The following is a 17,128-nucleotide window of genomic DNA, read 5'->3' as shown; positions in this document are numbered from 1 at the left end:
CGAATGAATCACTGCCTGTAAGTGTTATTTAGGAGAGAAGAGGAGACAGGAGAGGAGAGGAGAGGAGAGGAGAGGAGAGGAGAGGAGAGGAGAGGAGAGGAGAGGAGAGGAGAGGAGAGGAGAGGAGAGGAGAGAAGAATTTCACTTGGAAGGGACCTACAATGATCATCTAGTCCAACTGCCTGACCAATTCAGGGCTGACCAAAAGGCAAAGCATGTTATTAAGGGCATTGTCCTTAATGAAGTGCCTCTTAAACACTGACAGGCTTCGAGCATTGACCATGTCTCCAAGAAGCCTGTTCCAGTGTTTGACAACCCTCTTGGCAAAAAAATGCTTCCTGCTGTCCAGCCTAAACCTTCCCTCATGTAGCTTTGAACCATTCCACTGAGATCTGCACCTCCCTCTCCACTTGCCCTCCTCAGGAAGCTGCAGAGAGCAATGGGTTCACCCCTCAGCCTCCTTTTCTCCAAACCAGACAAGCCCAGAGCCCTTAGCCACTCCCCATAGGACAGGCCTTCCTGGCCTGTCCTCAGCTTTGTTTCCCTCCTCTGGATACACTCAAGGACCTTCACATCCTTCTTAAGTTGTGGGGCCCAGAACTGCACACAGTACTCAAGGTGAGGCCTCAGCAACGCTGAGTACAGCGGGATAATCACCTCTTTTGACCGACTGGTTATGCTGTGTTTGATGCACCCAGGAGGCGGTTTGCCCTCGTGGCTGCCAGGACACACTGCGGACTCATACCGAGCCTGCTGCCAACCAGCAGCCCCAGATCCCTTTCTGCGGGGCTGCTTTCCAGGCACTTCTCTCCCAATTTATACTTGTGCTTGGTGTTATTCTATCCCAGGTGCAGAATCCGGCATTTGGAACTTGTCAAATTTCATCCCATTAATGATTGTCCAATGCTCCAATCTGTCTAGATCTCGCTGCAAGGCCTCTTGTTCCTCAAGAGAGTCAACAGCACCTTCCAGTTTGGTATCATCAGCAAACTTGCTAACGGTGCATTCAACTCCTGTATCCAGATCATGGATAAATAGATTGAACAGAACTGGCTATAGAATTGAGCTTGAGGAATACCGCTGGTAACCAGTTGCCGGCCAGATGGAGCCCCATTCACTACAACCCCTGGAGCCCTGCTGTTCAGCCAGTTCTTCACCCAGCACACCGTATGCCTGCTCATCCCACCACTGGACAGCTTGTCCAGAAGGATGCTGTGAGGGACAGTATCAAAAGCCTTACTCAAATCCCCCAAAACTACATCCACCGCCTTCCCTTCTTCCTCTGGGCGGGTGACCTTATCAGAGAGAGATATCAGATTAGTTAGGCAGGACTTTGTGAACCCATGCTGACTGTGCTTGATGATTGCATCATTGTTCAAATGCCTTTCAACAGTACCCAGTATGATCTCCATAATTTTTCCAGTAACTGAGGTTAGACTAACAGGTCTGTAGTTTCCTGGGTCTTCCCTCATGTCCTCCTTGTAATTTGGAATAGCATTGGCTAGCTTCCAGTCAGCTGTGACTTCCCCGGACTCCCAAGGCAGATGGTAGAGAAGCATCCTGCCGTAACACCCGCTAGCTCCTTCGGAACTGTGGGATGAATCCCATAAGGCCTCATGGACTTGTGAACATTCAGCTGATAGATCTGGTCCGTTAAAATTTCAGTGTCCATAAATGGAGTGTCACTGTTCCCACACTCGTGGTTTTCTGACTCAGGGGACCAGGCAGCCCAAGGTCTGTCAGTATTATTAAAGACTGAGGCAAAAAATGCGTTGAATGCCTTCACTTTTTCTTGATCCCTATTAATCAGATCTTTAACAAGTCCATTGTTTTCTTTAGGTCTTCTTTTGCTATTAACATACTTTAAAAAGCCCTTTTTGTTATATGACAACAATACTGGCCAGTTTCAATGCTAATTGAGCTTTGGCCTTCCATGTCTTCTCCCTGCATTTGCAAACCACAGCTTTGTCATTTCTTTTCATTGACTATAAAGAGAACATGAGGTGACTAGATAAGATGTAGATACCTTCACTTTATACATCTAAAATTAGATTACTTCAGTCACCATTACTGGGGACTTTACAGGTGCATATGTGAAGCAGGGATGCATGCAAAGAACACTCAGGAGCTTAACTCTGGAGGGGTGATCTCTGGAAATTCCCTCTGACTGATTGAAGCTCCAAGCTTTTAACTCTGCCATCAGCTCCTGTTCCCCAGCTATGATGGTGACATTGTCTGATTCCCACCTTGGCAGTGTTGTTTTTTATAATCGTACTCTGGCGGTGCACACAGCATGGGTCTAAGATGTAGGGGATGGTGACGAGTCAGGGGTATTGAAACTTTCTTCTGTTGTAGCACAGGGATGATGCTGTGAGGGGACTGCATGATAAATTCTCAATAGGCATGGTCCATCCTGGGCAGAAGGCCCGCTCTGTCCTTAGACTAATTTATAATATTTGTGCAAACCTTAAAGGACTATGAATCTCCAGAACTTTTTCATGGCTTTTGCTGGGAAACTTGCAACACATAAGGAAACAGTAATTGAATATATGAATTCAGGGTTCATAATTTATCCTTCTGTGGAGTGGGTTCTACTGAAATTATGTATGTAAAGGGAATTCTGTATGTACAACTTTGCATCTAATCCACTGAATATAGATTAAACAAATACAGAGTCCAGGATCTACCAAACCTTAACAATGTCATAGAATCATAGAATGGTTTAGGTTGGAAGGGACCTTTGAGGTCATCCAGTCCAACCCCCCTGCAGTGAGCAGGGACATCTTCAACTAGATCAAGTTGCTCAGAGCCCCGTCCAACCTGACCTTGAATGTTTCCTGGGATGGGGCATCCACCACCTCTCTGGGCAACCTGTGCCAGGGTTTCACCACCCTCATTGTAAAAAATTTTTTCCTTATGTCCAATAGCCATCTCTTTACCATTCATGAGTCTTGCCTCAAGCATGATGTGGCAGGTAATTCTCCATATCTATTCATACAAGGAATTGGCTGCCTTTTGTGCTAGTAGCCCAAAGATACATACACGTGTTGCTGGAGCACACACGAGGCACACAGCCTTTACTTAGACTGTACATGCGTATTGTGAGGATAGATTCCCCCCTGGAAAAAAATGAGAAAACAATTAATCTATTGCACTAGGGGCTATGGGCAGGAGCCAGCCAACTGTTGCATATCCATAGAATCACCCAGCCCTAAGAAAGTATGTCTTAATGATTTAATTACTTTTCTCATCTGAGTGGATATTGTAATTCTGATTACAGAAGCTGAGGATGAACACACTTAAAACTAATAAATACAAAGTGCATTCATCTGAAATGAGCATCATCAGCACTCACAACGAAATTTCATTTATGGGCATTGTTTCATTAAATGTAACCTCTAGCTTATTACAGACACATTATTTTTCATTTTTTATGCATGATGTCATTCCTTTATTTAAACAGACCCTGGTAAATATTTTATGAAACCATTAAAGGAACAAATAATAAATTTCTGCATTAAAAATGGATCTGTGAAAGTGTCTGGCAACTAAAATACAAACAAACAAATAAACAAAAAGAGTGGAATTATGTTGCAATCTGTCAGAAATTCTCCTGGAGTTTTATCTGTGATTTGGCTGCTGTTACTCTATTTCTCACTCGGTTGGCCTATTAATATGAGATGTGTAAAATGTAGAAATATGTGAGCTACCTTGGGGCAGAATATGATGATCTTGCTCTACCTCAGACTTTTAGAGGATGCTAATTGTATGCTGGGCTTTTTGTTTCCCCCAAAGCCCCGTTTCATGTATTTAATTAGAGAGATTTTTAACTTTTAAAGCATTTTCTGTGCACACTGGCAAGTATTTTTAAGAACCGTGTCCTATGTACTGCGGCAATTGTGCAGATTAGCTAAAAGAGTCATTAAGCATATCTGCTTGCACAAGACTGTCATAATCCAGTCTCCTAGCATAATTTCATGACTGCTGCAAAAGGCAGGATACAGACAAGGTGTTGAACTTGCAGCTTAGCACCTCCTGTGAATCCCATTGATTTCAGCAAGAGCTGAGAGAATTCTTCAAGTTGCAAAGTCTGGCCCCTCAAAGGATAGCAATTAATCTAATGGTAAACCCCGCAGCCTTTATGCAGAGGAAACTCACACTGAACTTACTGAGAGCTCGGTACTGTTCTCGTTAAATCGAGATTCCCATTGACTTCAGAGAGAGCTGGATCAAGTAACTAATTACTGAAGATGTGATCCCGCAGGAAGCTGGGCCAATGCTTCTTCATCTCCCAAAGGGGATGGTTGTGGTGACGCTGGGAAAAATTCAGTGTACTCAGCATCTTCCAGCACTGCTCTGTACCTGAGAAGTTTGAATCTTAAATGAATGAAATTCAGGAGTAATTTTCTTCCCGCTCCAGAAAAAAAAGTAAAATAAAAAACAATTACAGGAATCCGAATACACGGATTTGAGATTCAGTGCTTATGTGTCATTGCCAGTTATTACTTTTCAATTTTCATCTTGCAGGAGGGAGTAGCTTTATCAAGGTCATGCCACAAAGAAATAATTTCTGTGTTTCAGCAAGGTCTTGGTAAAGCAATGGTAATCAGGACCTTCTGTAAATTAGGGTTTCTATCTAAGGAGTGGATTCTTATTTCACATGACCTCTTGACTCTTTTTCTTTTTCTTCTTCTGTTTTAACATCTAAGTGATTTGCAAACTTCTCACATTTCAAGGACATAATTAAGAATGCTGATTACATTGACATTATTCTCAACACTGAAGAATGTGAACAGGAGTGCACTCAGTGCTTTTTAAATACTTTTGTCCCATCCTCTATAAATAAACATAATTAATAGATCTTGAGACATAAAACAGGGCATGTTCTCTCCTCAAAAGGCACCAGGTTGAGAGTGTAGATCTTTATGCATCAAGAAGAGGATGTAGCTGGTACTATGTTGTCTTCAGAGGAGAATGACCTGTGTTTATCACAAGGCTTTGGCTTGATGACAGTAAATGGATGCTGCTCTGATACCATTATTTCTTCAAAGTACACATTAATATCTTTTAAATGCAAGTCATGGCCTCATTAATGCCATTATTATGAATTACCAAGATCTCCATCCATTAGTTTGGTCACAATGTTCTTAATTAATAGGTGACCTGTCTTTAACCAAATATCATGTTTTAAATAGAATGTCTACTGATAACCCAAGACAAATACCAATGAGCAATTAATTTTATTTTTAATTAATTTTCAATATATGATGCTGTATGGGTTCAAAACCAGAAATGTATTATTAGAATTTTTTTTTAATTAGCCTTGCATATGCTAAGTGTATTCTGCAGTGCTCGGTGCAACAGAATTGGTGATCAGGAGGATGGTTTAAAAGTCCTGATGGGGTTAGAAATATGGATCAATAGTAATGTAAGTGGTATCAGTGCTGCTCAAGAAGGAAAACTGCGAAGCCATTTTTCCATAGTCCTTTTTCTGGTTGTGCAGTGTACTATCTCCCAACTGTGATCCTAGAACAGTTTGGGGAGGAATGTACTGAAAACTATGAGACTTGAATGCTGGTAATGAAAGCTCTGTAAGTAGTGATCTTTCAAATGCCTTTTTTAAAAGTTATGAATGTTCAGCGTATTAAGATACTGTGTAGGGGAACACCTGTTCATGCAACATTATTCAAAAAATTTGGAGTATGGAAACAATGGCTAACTTTTAGAGAATAAGAACTTTCTGGGAGATTTTCAGTTTATTTAGACTTTTTTATTATCTTTTTTTCCTCCTGTAGAGCTTCTTCAGGGAGTAGAAGCGTTTGTAATTACTCCAGACAAGTGCTCCTACCATTGGGTTAAATGTCCTTAGCAGAAAACGAGAAAATGCCGTACTAGCAAAGTGACGATAGTGAAGAGCTGTGTGTCTGGAATTAAAGTAACATACTGTGGCATTCCAATTGAAGATTTTTGTTCAGTGCTAAAGTAAGCTTATATTATGGATGGGAAAAGCAATTTTTGTACAAGTACTCAAATGGCAGTATTCCTGTAAGCTTTGTTTTCTTTCAGAAAGAAAATACATACTTTTTAATTTTCTAAGGAAAAGTTTGGTAATTTCCAGCTGAGAGTTGGAAATATGAAATTTTGCTTTGGATGACAGTGTAAATTGTTCAAGCTAAAAATTTCAATTTTATCTGTTTAATGGCTATGCTTTTGAATGCATATTTAAGAAAAACCATGATTTTCCGATTTACTGTCAAGAAGATTCACCCGTTTTTCTGCTAAGTGATGCCACAGATACCAAGGATAGCATAATCTGTCTTTCTGTGTACATTAAAATTGTATCAGATCAGAGTCAATGGAGGAAAGAAAGGTTATGTTTATTGTAATGGCTTTCTGAAAGAAAAAACCAACCCTATGGTCAGATCCAATTTGTATGTATTAATTTTTAAAATAATCTTACAGTATCTGTTTGACCTTAAAACAATTTAGTATAATGATATACCACAGACCACAGCCATACTGAATACCCTATTTATTTGTGGATTGGAAGTATCATTGCTCATTGTCTGGCACCATTTTTGCTTGTGATGTACAGTAACAACTTCCAAGGAAAGCAGCATATTAGTTCTGATACAGAAGGGCATTCCTCTGCTCTCATTTATGTCACAGAACCCCCCATGAAATCAGTAGACTTGAACTGCATTAGATGTTAGGTAAGTACATCTCTGCAATCATGATGCTGCTTCTTGTGAGGTATTTTCCATATCTAGTTCATCTATTATCTACAGGGACAATAAGACAGAAGATTGCCTCTTACCCTCTTCCTGATGTTCTACACTGAGCTCCAGCCTTTGGATCAGCAAAGCTTGTTTCTTCACTGTTGCCCATGGTGGCTGCAGTATAAAGCCCTAAAGATTTCCTCCACTTCTGGCTGAAAAACATGTAGATTTCCTCATCATGCATCTTCTTGCCATCTCTTGAAGGGGCAGCCACCTCTCTGGGCAGGCCAGGACATTATTGATACAGTCCTTGACCTTTCAGGTTCTTTTGCTTCTCTCTATCATACTATGCATGTATATGTGTAGGAAGGGAGCAAAGGGAGTTCATAACCTGAATTTTGTCTCACCTGTGGGTTTTTAGAGGATAATGTATGGCAACATAACTCATAAGATTGCCATGCACAATCTAATGGCCAACTGATGTCAAAACCGTGTTGGGAAGTTAGATGTTGGAAGCTAGATGAGACCAGATCTGATCTCAGTTGCATTGCTATGAGTGTAAGGAGAAGTAACTTTTCAGAGGTGTAGAGGAGACAAGCATCCAGCACCTTACAACTAATGTGCATTGTGCAGATTAGCAGTTTAACTTTTGAATTATTAGACTGAATTGTCCTAGATATAAAGATATAATGATGCAGTAGAGTCCAGACTATTTTTGTTGATTATGCCAATAAAAGCTTGTTTTTAACCCATCCATTATAGGAAAAAGTAATAGAAATAATTTACAATTATGAATGATTCACTACCAGGAAATAAAATTCAAAACTGAGGGTTAGTTTTGGCTATTTGTCAAATAGAAGAAACTGTCTTGGAGTATGAAATAGCTGTCCCGTTCAGGTGTCACAATAAATTTATCACCTCCAATAAAATGTAGAAAGTATTGTTTTTTCTAATATTAGTGAAAGATGATGTCCATTGAAATTAGATTTTTCATTCATTTCTAATTGGCTTAAAATCTGGTTTAGCTACAGCTCTTTCACTCATAACTTGTTTAAAGGATTCTAATTCTCATAGATAAATAGGCATCCTGACGTTTTTCGTTTTCATCCATCATTAGGTTTCTTATGGCTGAGGTTGCGGGTTGTGCATTGCCGTTCCAATATGCTATCAACTTCTGAAGTAACTGGGTTCAGATTGGATACATTTATTTCATTCAGTGCCTTATCTGCCTCTTTCTCCCACTTTTTTAAGCACTGCTGAGGGTCATATTGAAAAACGATCTCCAATTCCAACTGAAATCAACCAGGAAATGGCTTTATTTTACTTTTAACTGCGATTGAAATAAAACAGACTGCATCATTTTATAAAATGGTCATTTACAATACAGTAGCTTGTATGCTATGTTGAAAGCACCCTAAATTTCCTATATATGCCTGTTTTTCATTTAATTCATTTAGAATTGCCTCAGAAATAGAAAATGTTGTGAAGAGTAGGGTGTCATTAAAAAAATGCATATTTTTGGAATCAAGAGACATTTCTTATACAGGAAAAAAGGAACATTTGTAATGTAGATGGATAAGAGTAACGGGCTCTGAAGGGCAAAATAAATCAAAAGACTGTTCCTTTCCAGTAGCACCAAGAGACTGAAAGAGAATGTCAGGCTGCAGAGGCAGTTTGTGTGTTTTGTTACACTATTTTCAATAAAGGGGAAAACTGAATGGGAGATTCAGTATTAGAAATTCCTCATACTTCGCTTTTATTTACAAATGCACTTCCCCAAGGACTGCTTTCTGAGGCAATCTATAATATGGTTTAACGCTGCTTTAATCCTTACCCCTGTTTGCAGTGATCCAGGGTAGTTATCAGGGTGACTGTTAAAGTCTGGGACTGGGTTTTGAAGAAAAAGAGCTCGTTCTAGATTTGTAAATATATAACTGAATGATACCTTTTACAAGTGTGAAGAGACTGGAATGATGACTACAGGGTAGATTTTCCTGAAGCTGTGGGACTACCGGAGGTTAGGGAGTTTGTTCTGTACTTCACTTAATTCTTGTACTCTTTTTTTTTTTTTTTTACTTCCCATGGTTGTTATTGATAAGGACAGCCTATGAGATGTGTGTGGGGAAAATGTTATTCTTGAAATTTCAGGCTTATGAAAATGGGCTATCCTTTGGCAATGCATTTTTTTTCTTTCAAATGAGGCTGGAATTAGACATAGACATATTAAACACATTAGATCAGTCTATTAAAGAGACTATAAATCAATCAGTTATGTTCTATAGCAGTTTCTATATCTTCCTCTGTTCCCCCCATCTTTATCTTCACTTTTTAATGGAACTAATTTTGTTAAAAGGAGATATTAGGAAATTACCTCAATTATCTTGCATGAGACATTCAAGAACGGGGATGCTAAAGCAAAAAGTCTTATATGTAGAACTGATAAATTGATAGAAGTTTTAATATCTGTGGTACAGATCAGGCTCCTTTTATGAAATTTAGAGACTGAATAATAATTTTAGTTGTCTCAGGCTGTTTCCTTGTTCACAGTCCGCTAAGGAAAATGACATTTCCCATCTGCTCATGAAATAGGCACCAGGTCTACCTCTGAAATGTCAGCTGGCTCACTGTACTCTGTTAAACGTGTGTCCTGGATACAAACTGGATCAGGACTCTCCAATATTTTCACTGCTGGCTTTTTAAAAGCATCCTATGCTTGCTTTGCTCCTTATACTCTCACAAAGTATCTGGGGCTGTAAGGACAGAAAGAATATTGACCTGAATCGCTACTGCAGTTTATGGCACCCCTCCAGATTTTTGGGCACTTTCTGTGTATGCCAGCAGGGCACGACCATTGTTTCACTGACAGTGTGTCTCTGGCAAGGGCTACTATCAGCATCCTTGTAGCCCCTTCTTTAGGGTCTCTAATGTGCAGAGCAAACATAGCCAAGAGCATGCAGTCAATGCCATCATATCAAATATCCTCAGGAACAGAATGGAGGACCTCCAGGGCTGAATGCAGGAGGTCCAACAGCATGTGCTATATCTCAAATAATTACAAGATGCTTATATCGTCTCCCAGCTCTCTGTGTGGAACGTGTTTAACTGTGTGTCGGTGATGATAAAGGAGAGGAGGTTGGGGGAGGGTAATATATTTGTCTTTTGTGCATGATTTTCCTTCATTCATCCAATCCTGCCCTTCATAAGCCATGAATTTGCAGACATCTGGCATGAGCTCCTTGACGTCTGGCAAGAGGATAGCCCAGGAAAAGGAACGATGAAAAGAACAAAGCTTGATATTTCGTAAGCGGTTTACAGAAGATTAAGGGGAATATTTTGTTCCAGTAGATTTTAGAATTTCTTGCAAATAAAGCTGGAACACAGAAGTGGTGCATTTTAGGTTTTGGAGACTTCAATCCCTTAACTCTTTTCTTCTGATTTATTTCAGTGAATTTCAGATTTTAAATTGCACCTCCTATAATGATTGAATGCACTTTCCGTATACCCAGTATTTATGGTGCAGCAGTTGGCAATGTTAATGTGAAAAGCACATCTCCTGAACATTGTCAAGCTCTTATTGTCACCTTTAGTTCCCTGGGAGATGGGGACAGAATTTTATTTCAGATTAAAAGGAAGAAAACTGTTACCTTTCAGGGAAAACATATATTTATGTTTCTGGATGTCTCTAAAGTGACTCAGACAAGGAGACACATATTTGAGTTATTGTTGCTAGATTTTATTATGCTTGGTGCCTGGGTGGCTATACTATATTTTATGCTGCAAGGTTTAGAGTTGTTTTGGAAGGCAAGAGAAGGGAAGCATTTTTTGGATCTTGATGAGGATGATAAAACGTAAATTCTAAGGGCAAAATTCAGAGGTGATGCCACTGGGAGTGTACGTTCGATTTTTCATACATGACAGTCATTTAAATTCAGGCCTCATCTTATCTCTTCTCTCTTTTCCACCTGTTCATGCCTGCTTTTTCAATGTGTAAATATGTCAAAATTGGTGAAATGTATATGCTGGTAGCCTATAGGAGATACGAATTAAAATATGATGTTAACAAAGCTAGGCTTAAGCCCACCTATAGTCATCTGACTTGCTGATATGTTTTAAGAGCCTTACCGGGAAGTCTTCCTAAGGTAATTGTCTAAATTGCCTGTGTGGTCAGTAGACAGAGTGGATGCTTCTGAAGGACTCCAAAGGGAGAATCTGCCAGTCTCGTGTTAGGTACTGAATTACAGCGATGACTTCTCTCCCTGGAAAGCCTTTATGACCACCGACCTCTCCTCTCTAATATTCTGAAACTTATTTTTGAAGGTCTGTCTCATTAGGCCTCTGAAATTTAGGAGTGAGTTTGGTGCAAGAAAGATGAACTTGATCCTACCCTAATTGAGTCTCCCAGGGAGTCATAGTGAGTACAAGGAGAACATGAAACTGCAAGCCAAGAGTTCCCAAAGAACTGTTTCTCCTAGCTCAGGCTGTGACACTACAAATAAGGTCACCAGCCCAACAGAAATTCAATCGCTAATTCAGGCTCCCAGATGAAAGCAGGGTCAAAAGCCCAAATATGAAACCTAATTAGACATTGAGTATATGCAAAGTAGAGCTCCTCCTTTCTTTCCTATCCAACAAACCATTATATACACATTTAATGGTACAGTGGTACTATGTATGAATGCAGCACTTCTAAATAATAAGTGCTAGTATAAAGACTTTGTATTTATAATGGATAATTTTTGATGAAAAATATGACCCTATTTCAATGTAATTATTTGATACCATTGAAAGTAACAATAACAAAAATATTAAGAAGGTTAACTTACACCTCTTAACTGGTGCATATACGATGATTTATGATAAAATTCCTCTTTTGATGGACGGAAGCAAAGGCACAGCAATATAGCACGTTATGCAAGAAGTTTTATATGACTTGTTTTGACTATGGGTTTGCTCTGCAAGTCAATACAAACATAAACATGCATACGTATATACGTGCGCGCACACACACACGCATCTTAACAGCTTCTAGCTTGAAACGGAGGGAAGTAGACCATCACATCAAATAAAGGTTGCCTGTTAGTAAATTTGATAATTATCTTTTAATTAACTGAAATTATTTAGTAATGATAGTATCATGAAAAGGGAGAAATAACCTGTGGATTGCTAGATATATGTGATAAAGGTCCTCAAGTAGGATAGAATGTGCACTGTGGAGAAAAAAGCTTACAAATGTATTTGGAGAGTTGTGAAACACCATAGTACTGTTGCTCCACGGTGGGTTCCTGGATCAGAATCCATGCCCAGGGAAGATCCATTTGTGCAGTGCTCTTGTGGGTGAGCACAGTCTCCAGCTCGTATACGTAGGCCATCAAGGAAATCATGACCCTTCTATTGACACATATTTGATTTTCTTTGTAGCTGCAAGTCTTTCTAATGTTTTCTCCCCTTCTGATCAGTCTTTTTAAAAAGTGCTAGGCCACTCCTGCACCAGTGAGCTTTTAGTATTATTATGAAAAAACTAGAAATGTACTATTTAAAATTCATGTGGGTGTGGTTATTGTCAGCTTCTCATTCAGCAGCAACACAGGTATTTTTTCTTGGAGGAGAAGCTTTTATCCATTAACTTAAGAGTTATAGTATGTCTTCATGTCACAGTACAGTGCTTTGTGGTGATACACAAGCTCTGAATTAGCTGTGTAATTAGCTGAGGAACAAGGTATATTAGACTCTCAAAGAACCCTTTTTAGTGGATCTACATGGTTTGTGACTCCTGAGCTGACTCTCAGGGCTCGCTGAGTAGCACTTTATAACATTGCTATGGTATGCACCTTGTATTTGGATTTAGGTTATCCTTTGTGTGAGCAGGCATGCCTGGAGCTAAAAAAAAATTAATTATGAAAATTTTGTTCTCACAGAAATTAAAAAACCCAAAAACCTCTGGTAATCTTGGGGCTCAAGTGCTCTCTTTGAAGAAACAGATCTGTCCTAGAAAACCAAGCTGTACTCTGTGGAAGCTAAACTAGTTATGTAGGGTCCCTCATAATCAATAGAAAGGATGATTCATTCTGTGATAAATTTAAAAGGTAGATGTGCCCTTACTTCATAGTAAAATTAATTCTCACTTGCTATGAACATAACTAGAAATCCTCAAAATTTACAGAATATGGACTGTGAAGGAAAAACAGTGGAAAAATATCAGCAATACTGTCTTTGAAAACTTACATTTTAGAAGACCTGTGATCACAGTTTGAATTGACTAAACTAAACATCATCATGAAGAAGCTATCTAGACTTTTGAAAGCCTTTCTTTTTTTTTTTCCCTGGTGAATTTAAACTCACTTGTATCCAAACCCAGATATTTAATTTAGATAAACTTCAAATTGGTATGAGTGAATTGAACTTTGTATGGAACAGCTAAGGAGTTCATTTGACATTTCTAGAAATAAAAAAAAAGAAATAATGTAAATCACTGTAGATTTTTTCCCCTTATAACAAAATTCTACACTGGCAAAACTGGAAAGACCTTTCTTTCATTATTAGAATTTTTCTATTTTCCTTTCTTCTCTTATTGAAGGTTCTACCAAAACACCCACAGAAATGTACAAGCCCTGTGTTTTCATTTATTTCTTTATTTCAGGTTATCTCAAGTTTCAGTTTGGATGAGAAATAATGAAAATAGCACGTCAGTTATTTCCTGTAGCAGATAGCTCTCAGTGGAGCATATATATTGCTCAACTGCACTTATGGTGTAGAAAAAAAAGATTAAAATGTCATACAATAAGCCAAAAGCTAAGTTTCATTCAGGGTCAGAAATTATTTATGAACTTAACATTTAGCACTAGAAAATGTCCTTCAGCAACCATTGTCCAATGTGGTATTTTATTTCCTTGGGCTAGATGGCGCTGCGGTATATAAAATTTACAACCCTGCCACCCAGCACAAGGGCTGTGCTTCGACCGTGTGGAGTTGCAGGCAGACTTCCCTCCTGCTTGGGAAAGAAAGAAGCCTTTCCTACACGGAGGCGTTTAGTTCTTTGTTTCTGTATCGACAAACAGAACGGTAACTCTTCTTGTTTTATTTTTAAAGTTATTTTAAGTTCCTATTTCACTTGGTATATGTTCTTCTTTTAGAGAAGTGTGGCAAAGCAGCATTTTATACGTTGGGTGTTACATATATGCCACAAGTTGAACGTGTACATGAAATGCATGTACATTAGACTGTTTTCTAGCCTGGAGAAGGAGAAAGCAGCAGAAATGAAGAAGTTGTGGTATTCCCTGGGATAGTCTGTGTTTCTAGTACAGGAGATGAGGACTTTCAGTCTAAAGATCTGGGAGTATTGAGATCTACCAGGGCTAGTGTCGAACAGCACTCATGTTCTGATGATACTCTAGTATGTCCCGTCCTACTGAAGCAGGACCTTCTTGCTGATGTGCAAATCCTCTGTGCCTCCTTCTCTACCTTCTGCTTTATACCGCTCTGTGGGGTTCAAGCTACAGCATTCTCTCTGCTTCAGCACTGGGAAGAAGTGACTGTAGACGAGCTGAGTCCCCACCAGTATCCTCTGCCCCAGTGTTGGAAGAGGAGATGAGATCTTGGTGTCACCATGTGGTGAAACTTGGATAGTCCAGGAACAGGGAATAGTTCCCCTAATAAGACCAAATCTGGTCTCCATTAGGTTAGAGGAAGAAGGAGTTATTGAGGAGAACGAGAGAGACATCACAACCCATCATCCCTGAAAACCCAGTGATCCCAGGGCTAGGCTGTGTAACCACGCCTGCTGCCGTAATAACTTTCTGTGCTGTTGGTACCAGGAAAGATTCAGTTATTGACCAGGCTTTGGAGTGAAGGACAAGTATAGGAGTTGGAGGGAGGTGGTCCTGTGGCCTTAAGTGGCCACAGAAAGTTTACTGTAAATTAACTGCCAAACTTTCAACACCAACCAGAGGTGCAGTTTGAATGTGGCGAGGCAGAGGTAAGGGAAAAGGTGCGCTAGCCTGCAGTGACTGCACAGAGTCCTTCATTTGAGGATAGCTATGTAGTAGCAATAAATATGGACTATTACTTGAAAAGCATCTTTAAATTTGTCTGCTAATAGTGTAATTCTGAATACTGTACGTGCTCCTTCGTTTTGGGAATAGAAATGAGTTTCACTCAGAGACTATAAGCTACTTTCTTTGAAACTTGCTGGAGTTGCTGATAACTGCTTATGCATTTTTGCATATGTGGTCTGAGGTTAATAATATTTTATGAAAACACAGATCAGGTCTTGATCTTCAGAAAAGAGTTAAAACAAAGTTTAGGAGAAAAAGAGTACTGAACTTTATTACACAACACTGCTTTTACATCCCTTTATTATGCTCCCGGTGACACTGGTGTTATTGCTCTGTAGCAGGAAAAAACTGAGGGGGAGTAGCTGGAAGCTGAGATGCAGCCTGGGGTTGCTCTGACACCCTTACCATCTCATACCTGGCTTTCCCTATTTCTCCAGTGGCAATGCCAGGGTAAGCACTCCTAACCTTTCTTTTCTGGCTCATGCCTGCCTCTGCACCGTGCCCTCTACAGTGCTGTTTTGGGGAACTGATACAGGTTTCTAAAAAACATTATTTGGGCTGCTTTCCCAAGGGGTTGGATTGAGCTGCCAGAGACAGGTTCTGCACAAGCAGTGGTGTTGCCTGTCGATGGATGTGCTGAAAAAAGCCAGCTACAGACCCCTTTAATCTATTGGCAGGGTACTGTTACAGATAAAAGAATAAATACATCTGCCCTCTTTGTTAGATTCTGCTCTGGGGGCAAAGCTGCTTCTATCTTTCATGTGCAAAACAGGGTAAAGGCAGGCACAAAGCATCAAAACTAGTTTGTAGGAAATTTGTCCCCCTGCTAATCTGCTCTCCCCCTGTGGATTCAACTTGATCAGTGTTAATTGCTGTTCTGGAGAGATATTGTCCTTTCTCTCCCACCCAGTCACATGCAGTTCTGTTAAGGGCTCATTCTGCCATTGGCTTGGCAGTGGGGCTTAAATTCATTGCGCAGTGAAATTATCACAAATGGGGAGCAACTGATGTTAGCGCCACTGAACTTATATATCCTAGCATGCTACTTGATGTAAAAATGAAGACAGATTTAGCAATTCTGGGATTTTTTGTTTGTTTGTTTGCTTCCTTTAAATTTTCTTAATGAGGTTTTTAAACATCTTGGGAAAAAATCAAGTAATTTTTTTAAGGCAGAACTAAACTGATTTGACTTTTTAGCATAAAATGGAAATTTAAATTGGCTTTGCTGTCAGAAAAAAGGCAATACTGCTTACATCTCAGGTGTTGCATACATTGCTCCTGTTACTTTTCTCCTGGGCAGTGCTCTTGTGCAAGGAGTCTAGGGTCTGGATCTCAGTAAATACCTGGTACAAAAATATCCGTTCGTTGTCTGGAGTACTGCAACTTTCTAGAAGATGTCTGAATTATTTTGATTTAAGTAGGAATTGAGGACATCTAGACCAAGTTGTGTTACTGCAAGTTCTTCAGGGAAAATCAACCTTTCAAAAGAGCTTATTAAAATCAAAGATGAAGCTGATGAGACTGAAATAAGCAACACGATCTACTTCTCTTGGCTAACAGAATTACCTTGATTCTCTAGCTGTTGTTATAGATGCTCTTAAAAAGAATATTAAAAGCAGCTGTCACCTATTTTTTTCCATCAAAATGTATGAATTTTAAATAGCTCTTGCTATGAAAGTTAGGTCAATATTCTAGGCTGGAGTGAAGAAATACGTCTTTGTATGTGTAAAGCAAAGGATAATAAGAATCATTTAAATGTGTGTTTCAGTTAGAAAAAAAGAAGTATTTTAATATGTATTTTATTTGGCTGCTAATAAGAAATGGCAGGTAGATAGAGCCTGGCAGAAAGGAGGATCCCTGATGTGTTGCATCCAATGAGCAATCTGTATAGAAAAACATATCAATAACGATGCATTTCTTTGTGATGAACTGCAAACACTGTTGAAGACACACATCTCCTTGCCTAATACACCAGGAAACCCCACTCCCAGGAAAACCTGACTGGTCCTCGATTTAATACATTAGTACATCAGCATTCAATTAAGCCTTCCCAGACATGGCCACCAGATTCGTTGCCCTTTTAATCTGGGATATTCAGTCAGCCTCTGGCTTTTATTCTTACTATTTTAAGTGAAGTGTTTACCAGGTTCTCTGAGTGTGTTTGGGCTTTGTTCCCATTCTCCTCAATACTGCTTCAGATCCTGTCCTTATGACCATAATTTCTGACCACCTTCCAGCTGTGCATTACGAATCATGAATAATATCTGTCATGTATAGTTTGGTTTGGTTTTCTTCTTGGTCTTCCCTTGGGTTGTTGCAGATGGCAAGTCCTTATCATTTCAGCAAATCCCTCCACTT

General features: G+C 39.5%; 1 long non-coding RNA gene across 1 annotated transcript in view; it reads left to right on the top strand.

Annotated features, from left to right (window-relative positions):
- Nucleotides 1-13,705: 13,705 nt before the first annotated feature.
- LOC142055711 (uncharacterized) overlaps nucleotides 13,706-17,128 on the top strand; it is a 51,756-nt gene continuing 48,333 nt past the window's right edge. Inside the window, exon 1 of the long non-coding RNA XR_012659997.1 lies at nucleotides 13,706-13,778. This is a non-coding gene — a long non-coding RNA (uncharacterized LOC142055711). The remainder of the gene's footprint in view (nucleotides 13,779-17,128) is intronic.

Source organism: Phalacrocorax aristotelis, chromosome 3 (assembly GCF_949628215.1).
Source record: "Phalacrocorax aristotelis chromosome 3, bGulAri2.1, whole genome shotgun sequence".
NCBI lineage: Eukaryota > Metazoa > Chordata > Aves > Suliformes > Phalacrocoracidae > Phalacrocorax > Phalacrocorax aristotelis.
The sequence above is the reverse complement of the archived record's forward strand: the minus strand, read 5'-3'. Positions and strand labels throughout refer to the sequence as shown.